This window comes from Takifugu rubripes, chromosome 6, assembly GCF_901000725.2.
Source record: "Takifugu rubripes chromosome 6, fTakRub1.2, whole genome shotgun sequence".
Taxonomy (NCBI): Eukaryota; Metazoa; Chordata; class Actinopteri; order Tetraodontiformes; family Tetraodontidae; genus Takifugu; species Takifugu rubripes.
The window spans coordinates 5,635,786-5,646,817 of record NC_042290.1 but is presented as its reverse complement, the minus strand read 5'-3'; positions in this window follow the sequence as shown (position 1 = coordinate 5,646,817).

Sequence of the window (11,032 nt, the reverse complement as noted above, 5' to 3'; positions counted from 1 at the left end):
CTCCTCTTTTTTTATTTGCTAATGATGCTGAAACCGGGAATCATTTCACCTTCTCCGCAATCACCAACATCTGGTGTGCGCCATCTGTGCACATTGGGCTTGTTCATTAATATTAGTAAAGGAAAAAATAAATAAATGTGCAGATATTTTCTGGGACACTCCCAGCCCACATCTACCTGGAAGGCTTTGTTCTAAACTGCACGATAAGGTCGGGACAGAGAGATGATGACTCAGGAGAAAGAGAAGGGTGAGCTATGGGAGACCTAGTTAAGATACCCATGAGCGTGGAAAACCAGAGCAGGGCCATAAAATGGTACAAACAATACATGCAATCATGTTCAAGTGGACTAGAGCCATCAAATATACGTTTGCAGGGTAATCAAATCCACCCAAACTGCTGTCTGCCACTCGCTGTCATGCCTATTGCTTTACAGTCAGCCTTTTTTTATGTATCCCTCAAACACTCCTCATAAACATACACACAAATATGCAAATGTCCCTTCATCGTGCACTCAGAGGGACTTCAAGACTCCTGTAAAAGTGGAAACACGATTTGCGGCGCGGGGACGTGAATCAAAGCAGGAGGGGCGGCAAGCGAATGAACACGGCAGCCAGCAGAGCGTTGAAGACGTATCAAGGACTCAGAAGGGGGTGGGGGGGGGGGGTTGTATAGTGCTGCAGTGCAGTCTGCAAATGTGTACCAAATGACGGTGGACAACACTGTGCTGCGTGTGGGACCACAGCCCATAAACACACGTTAAACTTTGTGAGAAACGCAGTAATAATGTTGCGTGAGCTCAATACTTGATCATAGGTGACCCTGCGCCGGGTGTGTGATTGGTCGGCCCGTGGGGGCCTTCAGCCTGAAGGGCCTGTCAAAAAGGCTCGTGTTTCGGCTGCAGCCCCCTGTAAACCTGTGTACATTTGCATTTGCGTTACGTCAGTGTGCGTGTGGAGCAAAGCTCTGAAGGTCCGCGCAGCTCTGGAGGGATGAAGAGACGCCGCTTTGTGTTTCAAATGTTGCAGGATGCGTCAAAGGCTCATTCCATGCATTGCATGCTGGGTTGTTGCCAGAACATGCAGCTCAATAGCTCTACACGACGCCACGTGTTACAGTACAGCGGTGAGAATACGATCTCCAGCTCGACCTACATAAAGTCCTTGCGTAGTTGTGCTGACATCAAAGCCTTGAAGACGGTATTTTAAGCAGCGCCTGTGATTTATCTCCAGCTTCTTGTTTAACTGCAATATTAATCATGCAGCTGACTGTGTGTGTGTGTGTGCGTGTGTGTGTGTGTGTGTGTGTGTGTGTGTGTGTGTGTGGGTGTGTGTGTGTGTGTGGGCGGGGGGGGGCTCACCTCACGCCGGTTGTGCTCTTGTTTATGTTCAGCACATGCAGACAGATCCTCTGATGGCCTCTCATATTTCACGCCTGCAGCTTTTACCCCCGTTAATCCCATTAAAAAGAAACGGAACAACAATCCGAGATGTTTCCTTCCAGCTTCGGCGGATTGTCCTCACGGTGCACTTGTCCTGTCCCTGATCAAATCCACCCCCCCCGTGTAAATGCCGCGCCTGCTCTTCTAGTGTTACACCTCTGTCCAGGTTGCGCTTGTAAATCCATCACAACTGGCAGATGCAGACAAAGGTGACATTTAATGCCGAAAATCTCAAACTTCTCCTCGCCGCCTTGTACTTTTCCCGGCGTGAAGGAGGCAGAGAACAGTGATGCATCACTGAAATTGCAATAATGTGGAATAACAGTTGAGAGCTACGCTAAAGATCAATAGACACAATATCAGAAGAAACAGGAAGTCAGACATAAAAGCCTCTGCTGGAAATGTTCCACCTTCATCGTTTATAACGGCGAGAAATATCTGCTCCGTTTGTCCCCTCAACCCTGAGGTGTGAGCTGCAGCTACCTGGAAGTATCCCAACCAATATGCCTGAGAAGGGACGTGTCAGAAACACATCTGAGGCTTTTAGATCACAGAAACTGTTCCTGCAGGCTGTTTGTGGGGCGTGATCACCTGATCTGAGAGTAAAACCATGACTTCATCGGTGAAATGACAGAACGCTCAATGTTTCCTCTTGTGCAGCTCAAACATTTGAATCCGTGTTGCATATTTATGTCATATAATGTCCCTCCAAATGATAGAAAGGCAACCATTACTGGTTCGACTTGAAGGTTTTGTTTCATATTAACATCTCCTTTGTGTTGAGTGCAGAGAAGATTCCACAACGCTGCTGTGTGGATGCATAAAAATACCATTTTGCAGAATACAGCGTGAATAATTCTTCCCCAAGAGGCAGCAGGCGATATGTTAATCTGATGGTTTCCTGCTGAATAAGAATGTCTGCTCGCTCTAACCTGTGTGGATGCACATATTAACCTCTCGCCGACCTCTCAGAATAGACTGTGCATTTTCCCGAAATGACAGAATATAGAGTGGATGATACGGCAGCAGACGGTTCAGCCGGGCTTCTTAGAATTCCCAATGTAAAGGATGGATGTAATCCCTCCTGTTTACGTTGGGATCGTCTCAGGTTTTCATGGCGACTAACAACCAGGCATAAAATAGACCGTCGTTGGTGAGCGAATGGAGAATCACCTATGAGACGAAACAAGGGAAGCTGCACCGCTGACCTCCTGCCTAGAAATAGAAAAAAAAATGCTGACAGGGAGAAAAGATGGCGGAACAGGATAAAGAAGGAGAATTTAGTGCAGAAAGCCCAGCAGCTAGAGAATGGAAGTGCATCTTGGGTGGGGAAATTGTGATTAGTGTGTATTTATTTATTCATGCACAGACAGCGTGCACGTGCGTGCGTGCGTTTCCATGCTGACATGCCTACAGTGGATGGCCCACTGTCTTTGATTAAGGAAATATCTGGCCTGATCAATCAGCACGCCGCTCCTTCAGGCGTGGCAGCTGGATCAGTCACTTGTCGTCCTAATGCTGCTCTGCAGTCTGACGCTGTTCCCCCTCCACCCTGCGACGCTTCCGAGTCCAGAAAAAGCACCACAAATGCCAGACTTCAGTCTGATCTTCCCCAATGAGTGGCGAGGACGGGCGGAGAAGAGGGAAGCCCGCACGCCTCCTGCAGTGGAGGAAAGTTGATCAACTGTAACTGTGTGTGTGTGTTTTGGCTGCGAAAGCTCATTTTCTTGAAAGCCTCATTGTGGTCAGGACATCCGTCACGGGCTGGACGCTGCCAGCGTCCCACCGCTTCGGAGCCTTGCTGTACGACCTGCTAGCTTCTCCCCCCGGCAGGATTTACAGCTGCTCCGCTGATGGGTTTTTTTCTTTTGCATGTAGGTGGACTGACTCTGAGCAACCTATCCTTTGGTCCCAGCAGAGCAGATTTATCACCAGCTGGGAAAAGAGAGACAGAGAGCGCTGGTTGATGGAAGAGAGGAACTTCCATTTTCCTATACAGTCTCCACCATCCTCAAGCACTCAGTGTTTGTGTTTGGCTCTGAAAGTATCTTCCAAGCATCCCGATCAAGCCTTTTTTTCCTTTCTTTTCTTCCCCCACTCCTGGCGTAGGCTCTCGTCTCTGCGCTCACGCCAAACTGACGCAGTTTAATTATTGAAATGGCAACTGTCTCATATGAATGGAAAGATTAGAGCCACGTACGATATCCAATCAGATATCAGGCTGTCAGGACAGTTGTTGCCATGGAAGACAGATTGAGTGTTTATGTGATGATGTAAGGCTTCTTAAAACAGACAAAGGGAATTGATGGATGTTTGAATCGAAAGTTGCTCTCATCACAGGAAATTCTGGGTGGTCGATCAGATGCTGCTGACAACTTTACACAGCTGTTAGCTGCGATAAGCCGCCATTTGCATCCCGCTGGCACAACGTTGCTACTTTTTATTTCACTAACATGGTCTCAGAGACTGCATTGAATTGTCTCATGGACCAAATATCCCCACAACTAATGCAGAGGTTGCATCTAACATCCACGGGCACTGAATCAGGATTCTGCTGTGGCGAGCAGAGCAGCTGATGGTGAGAGATGGTTGCTGCATGCCTCAAAAAAACCCTTAAAACTCTCCTGGCAGAGAGCAGTTAAAATGGGATCTCCAGTCTGGTCAGTTTTGCTTTTGCTTTTCTCCTGAGAAAAATCCAATTTCTCCACTCCTCCAGTTTATGCTGTCCAGGTCGTGCGCTTGCCGCTGCCCACATTTTTACAAACAAATATCGATCCGCTGTCCTCGCCGTTGGCGGGACGCTACAGCCTCTTTAACTCGGGATGCTGCTCTCTGAAGTTTTCTGAAATTTGTCTGTTGAAATTCACCTGACACATCCAACATTTTTGCTGGGAGCTGCATGAATCGCCACCACTCGGGCACTTGTGGTGTATATTAGCATTTTGTCAGCAAATCGGGGATCATCACAGTCTCAGTCAGCTGATTTACCCGATAATAGACTTGAAAAATTATTGTTGATGATATTATTCATATTAAAACAGCTTTTTCTGTCCCACATAATGCTTCACATTAACCAAAAAAGAAGAAAGACTGAGATAGTGACAATAAGCACAAATACAATGCTGTTAAATTGAGACTGAGAGGCCAAATCCTTCCTCAAGCCTGTTAAGTGTCCATATTTTAAAAGAAGAAGGTGACTGGGACAAGTGTTCCTTTAGGAAATTAAAGTTGTGGACAACAGCTGTGACGAGTCTGAGCTTTGTCGCGCTGAATCATTGCTGGTTGTTGCTGGTTAAGCGTTGCATCTACTGACGAGCTTAGTCAGTCATTAGCAATTGATTCCTTAGCTGGGAATCGAACCGGGCACTTTGCCATCACGGGCTTCTTAATTATTCATGAGGATGAGCTCAAAGGGCTTAAACCTGGATTTAAGGTTCTGTCCAGAGCTCCTTTAGCCCATAATGAACCTTTAAAAGTTAAAGTTGCAGTGTTGACTCATGTCACAAAGGATTATGTCCTATGAAAACACACTTCCCAGCATGGTGGAGAACACTGCAGCCGTTTCTCCTCCTTAACCTCCGCAGTGGGCAACATTTGACCAAACCTCTCATATTTAATGTTGACCCACATAGTGGAGCCGGGGCTGGGGACCACTGGACATTTGTAGACTCTCCTTCATGGCACAGTTAGGGTCAACTGATTTGGATTAGTGAGGGTAAATTAATTTAAAATTGGGTTTTTCTTCCTGGATAAACTGGCTATTTTGGCTATTTTCTCTGTCAAATGCAGGTCTGCATCCATAAAAACAATTGCAGAAGTGTTTTCTGGAGTTCAAACTGAGGCCTGTTCAAATTCTGGCGTCTTCGCCAAGATTTGTCAACCTTAAACGTAATCGTTGGACGGGCGGAGCTCGCTGAGCGACAGCTCTGGATTAAACTCTGCTTCAAGGGGCTCAATCCAAGACAAGAAATTTCAAAGATTAAGAGACTTTGTGCTACGAAATGACCTTGAATCCTCTTTGACCACCACAAAACTCAGCTGCTCCAGTCACGGTCCATGCAAACGTGATCTGAATCAAGTCAGAGCGCACTGATATTGATAATCACAATCTTGGAATCTCTGTATCCTCCTTTTTGAAGCCTAGAATGAAGCCGATCTCGTTTCAAAGGCGAGAGCAGCACATGATGAGGTAATTGTACCTTAGCGGGAAACCTTTTTTTTTTTTTTTTCCTGCAGATTTAACCTTGATGTGCTGCTGATTCAGCAGAGCTGAACACCAGGAAGCCTTCCAGCACGACGGAATCTCGGTAAATAAAGGGTGAATGAGAGCTCTGGGAGGACAGATGAAGAGGGAACAGAGGGATGAGAAGGAGAAACCATGATCGATGTGCTGCTTGGGGAGGATCAAACCAGTCAGAGGATGAAGAGGAGGACCTGACGTTACATGTGTTGTTCAGACCAACCTTTGGGTCATTTTCCACTCGGACCAGGAACATGGTGGATCCTCTTACCATAAAATGTCTTGAATTTCTCTAATCCCACCACCCAAAATGCACAAAACACATGCACATTTTAGAATTGCGTACGCACAGATGCGCACTTGCCTGTCTGCTGGTGCCCGTTGTCTGCGTCGTCTGGGAGCTCGAGCACTTCAGATCACCGCGGATTATTTCAGGGATTTTCCCGAAATCTCTGGCTTTCAACGTTTAGGCGATTTGACTTTTTGGAGCCATAATTAATGTTTAGATTCACATAATCTCACGGTCGTGATGTAGCAGCATCCTTCAGCTTCAGATTTATGTTTTACATTTATGCACATTTATGCACATTTATGCACATTTATGTTTTAAAAGCATCACTCACACACACACGTGGATATAAGCATGCAGCGTGGTAAATATGTGGCGTTACAGGAGCTGAGTTCACATACAAACACCCCTTGCAACACGTGCATCAGAGAGAAATTATTACATGAGCAAAAATTTTATTTTGCCTCCTTCTCGGACGGGGAAAAAGCTTCAAAAAGGCTCTTCACACACTTCCTCTTAATTCTTGAAGCAGAGACACTGAAAGTGATGGTAAAAGCCCAATTACTGGTGCATTAGCAGGGCCACGATGGGCACAGATCTGTCAAGCCAAAGACAGATGTGGGACAGGGAAGGTAATCTTCAACAGGGCAGAATGGCGTCAAATGAGGATGATTCCTGGCTTCTCCTTATTAATATTTAGATTTTTTTGTTTATGAGTGTTTTATCATTGTATTTACTTCAGTGTAATTATATATTTTAGTGGTGGTTGCAGTGTTTGTGCTGTTATTCTCCAAACCAACACAAATCAAAGACATGTTTTAATGGTGATCTGGATTACCTCCAATGTCTGATGGGATTAGAAGTGTCAGTGCTGCTTTTGTTGCCGTAGATACCAAAATTCTCTCTCCGGCGTTGCAATCCTATTCTATCTCCATCTGGATTGTCTGAATGGTGATGTTAAAGTCTTTCTTTTTTTTTTTTTCAAACCCTGAATGCAAGTGAGACACCCGTAAAAAGGCCCCACACACCTCACACACACACTGAAAACACTCAGCAGGCCGGGGACAGGCCCACTTCTCCCATCAAGGGATCAACAGACGGCAGTAAATCCATTACTAAAAATACTTGCCAATCCTTTGGGATTACTACGCATGGCAAGTGGACACTGTGTATGCCACAAATCTGGAATTACGCGCTGAAAGGCCGTCCACAGGGTGCACCCACACCTGACCCACTCTCCAGGCATGTCTGGGGGGCAAAGGTGCCTGGAACTGTGCAACTGAGCAGCAGTGCGCTTCACTGAGCTTCCTAGTTCCACCAAAAAGGCTCAAAAATAGCAGGAAGGCAGGTAGTTAAATTTAGATGCTTAAAGGAGACAAAAAAAGACGAGTCAGTAAAGTCCACCTTCAAGACAACCTTTGAATTGAGAAGTGATGTCACACATTGCTGCGTCAGCAGACTCCAGGCCGCTGACCCGGATCAGGTGTCATGTCCTGATAAACCTCCACCTTCTTCAGAAGGAAGAGAGGAAGGCGATTTGCATTTGCCGTCCAAACTCTTCAGGCCTTGCTCGGTGAAAAGAAATTCTGTATCCTTCCCATAAAGTGGACTTTGCACGACACGGTGGTATAATATTATCACCAAAATATGTGCAACTTGTGCCACTGACGGTCACAAGACCTCATTAGCCCTGAAGCAGACAAAATCTGTTTCTTATGTAACACCGATAAGCAGTTGATGACCATTTAATCATGTATATGAGCTTAAAGGTTGAGTGCAGCTGCAGCCTTTTCTCTGTTTAATCTGCGCGGGGTTAAACAAGAGATCAGCTGCGTGGATCTAATTATGATATCGTCATGCACCCGTCACATTAACCCATGTGACAGGAAACACGGTCGAAGCCAGCTGGAGCTGGATCCTTTTCTGCTTTGATTCAGAATCCAGGTTAATCATTTGGGGTTCTGCTGATGGTTCCGACATTATTTTGTTGTCCACCAATTACACAACGTCGTCAGTAAAGAGTTTCAAGTTGAATATTTCCTTCTGGGAAGATCTCGGCTGAATTGCTGCTTGAGTGCTTAGTTTGTGGTCATGTGTGGATTATGTGGACCTGTGCTCCAGCTGGGCCATGTCCAACACCACATGCTCCATCTTTGTGGTCCAGGATACACTGACAGTCTCGTATGGACGTGGACCAAAGCTTTCAGTCCCGCATTACACCATTCCTAACATCGTCCTGTTCCCTGTCGCTGTTTGATTAAAATGGTCAGCCGTGTGACAAGAGTCTAAATGGAGGACGAGTACAAAATGTGGGAGATTGTATTTTTGTCTTTGATGTAATACCTTTGCTAAAACTTTGTAGCTTCAAGAGCAACAAATTACAAAAACATCTAGCAAAAAATGCTTTCTTAAAATCCAAAAGGTCCTCCAGGGCAGCACAGCTGTGGTGTTGGACCCACAGCCCCCTTTATTCTATAGAATGTTCTGGGTCCAGTTTACATGTTCTCACACCTGTGGGATCTTACTGATAGTCCAGGTGCCTCCTACAATCTAAAATCCTGCACTCTTAACTGGATTACTCCTAGGTGTGAGTGCGGAAGTCTGGTGTGTGTGTATGTGTGTGTGTGTGTGTGTGTGTGTGTCCAGGGATGGATTGGTAACACGTCAGTTACTGCTGGGATGAACCACGGCAAAAGAATTAGCAGTGTTTAAAAGAGGATGGATGGATGGATGATGGATGGATGGATGGATGGATGATGGATGGATGGATGGATGATGGATGGATGGATGGATGGATGGATGGATGGATGGATGGATGGATGGATGGATGGATGGATGGATGGATGGATGGGAGCCAATTTAACTTAAATTACAGTTTTCTTTTCTTTTCTTTTTCTTCATATGTTCCCCTCATAAAGAAGGAACTGACCATACATTGAGTGCCTTGCATAAAATGAATAGGTGCTGGGTGGGGTGGGGGGGGGGGTGGGTCCATCACTGTAACTCAATGCTGCCATCCGGGAGCAGGCCGATGCTATTTGTGGCACAAGCGATGGCTGGCAGTGCAGGGGTATGTAATTCTCTGTGTGGATGAGCTATTGCCCGTAAGCAGAGATGACTGGAAGTAATCTTCGAGAGACAATGTAATTTCAGCAGGGACGGCGAGACCGGCGCACAGAGAGGGACATTTCAACGCTGGGGACTTTTGAGCTCCGTCTTGGCAAAAAGAAAGTCTTTCCCTGATTTCCCCTGAACTTAAATTTCTTTTGTTGTTGTTGTTGTAGCCGTTTTCCCCGACTTTTGATTTGCCCTTTTAGGATTTGCAATTTGTTCTCTATCAGCATTCCTTTAAGCCATCAACCTTATGCAACGCCCCCCCCCCCCCCCCCCCACACACACACACACACACCAGCCCCCTAACACCACTGAAGTTACACAAGCACTGAGAAACAGTTGGAACACCAACAAATCCAATCTAACGCAAACCCCAACTAAAAAATAAAAAGAAATTAAGGGAGAGTCTGTTTCAATTATGAAACCACTCGGGAGATTACGTAATAATCTATTGCCAAACATGCAAAATATCTGAACTATTTTCCTCTTCAGGCAAGACGCTAGACTCAAAAAGCACATTTAAATCTGTTCTATCGTTTGGCCATGCTCCTTTTTTGTTGCTGACATGACAAATTTCCATGGTTAAGTTCTACTGGATCTCTTCTTCTGCACAAGAAATTATATTGGAACTTACGAACATGCAATTGTACAGAGGCAATAAATCTGCCCCCCTCCAGATTCCAACAGACGAGCATTCAAAAAAAAATGCTGTCACTGCAAAGTGGTGTGGAAATATGGAAAGGCTGATCACCTCAGGACATTCAGACACTCACATAACTAGTCAGCTTATGGGATTTGTTCTTTAAATGTGACAGGAAATGAAAACTGAATGTAAATTCAGCGTTGAGGGATCAGAGGTTGGAGTGGACAGATTGCTGATCCTATATATTTTTAGCCATATCTTTAATCTAGTGGTGTGATTTTTAGATTGAGAGGCAGAAAACAGAGACTGGCATCAAAGGCTGCTGAACACTCTGTGGACAGTCTCAAAATACTATTTTGTGAATTTTGCATCCCTCCTATTAATTAATTATTTAATAATAATTTACGTCTCCATAAACCTACATGACTGACACGAACTGCCGTTTGGTTTCTAATGACACTTTTCTGCCTTCCTAAAAACAAAAGAAAGAAAATGTAAGGTTATCATTTAAGTTTTACATTTACAAACATTCCGAAAATCAGTAAGCTGTTGGAGAAAGTGAGTTAGAGATTCAACCTCGATTACAAATAAATAGTTTCATCCTTTCAAGTTTTACTGAACACAAAAACATGTCAAAATGACGATTATTTGATTAAACTTTGGTTGTTACTGACTGGAATATAGTCCTGGAGGAGTGGATTAAAAATAAAAATATACCACCATCTGGAGAGACACCTTCAGATCATTGCTATGCGATCTTGTTTTGCTGACTCATCAGTAAAATCTCAGCCACGGCAGAATCATTATGTTCAACCTTTTAGATTGCTAACATTAAAATATTCTTTTAAAAATATTTTGGAATTGCATTAAGAGCACATCCGTCTTCGGATACACGCATCAGCCTCGTTTATTAGAGCAGTTTCCAGGATTCTGTTTCGAACAAATCAACTCTGCAAGTCAATTACAAGCATGCCTGAAAAGCTAATATGTTGATTTAACAAAGTTTGGGGATGAGACAGATAGTTTGTCATCCCTAAATCGGGTTGTCATAATGCAATCTGCAGACATAATTCACCACGCCACTGATTACTTTATTACAATCCTATTATCCACCTGCAGAGCTAAAAGTGTCCTTTTGGCTCCCACTAACGCAGTCAGAGCTGCGCCTGAATGTCGGATGGTGCCTGCGACACCTTTTATGGCGCGTTATTCGCCAGACGCTCAACTTGCTTTCACATGTGAGCAGCAAACTCCAAAAACACCGACTCTGCAATCTGCCTCACCGTGTTGTAATCAGCCCTCACGCA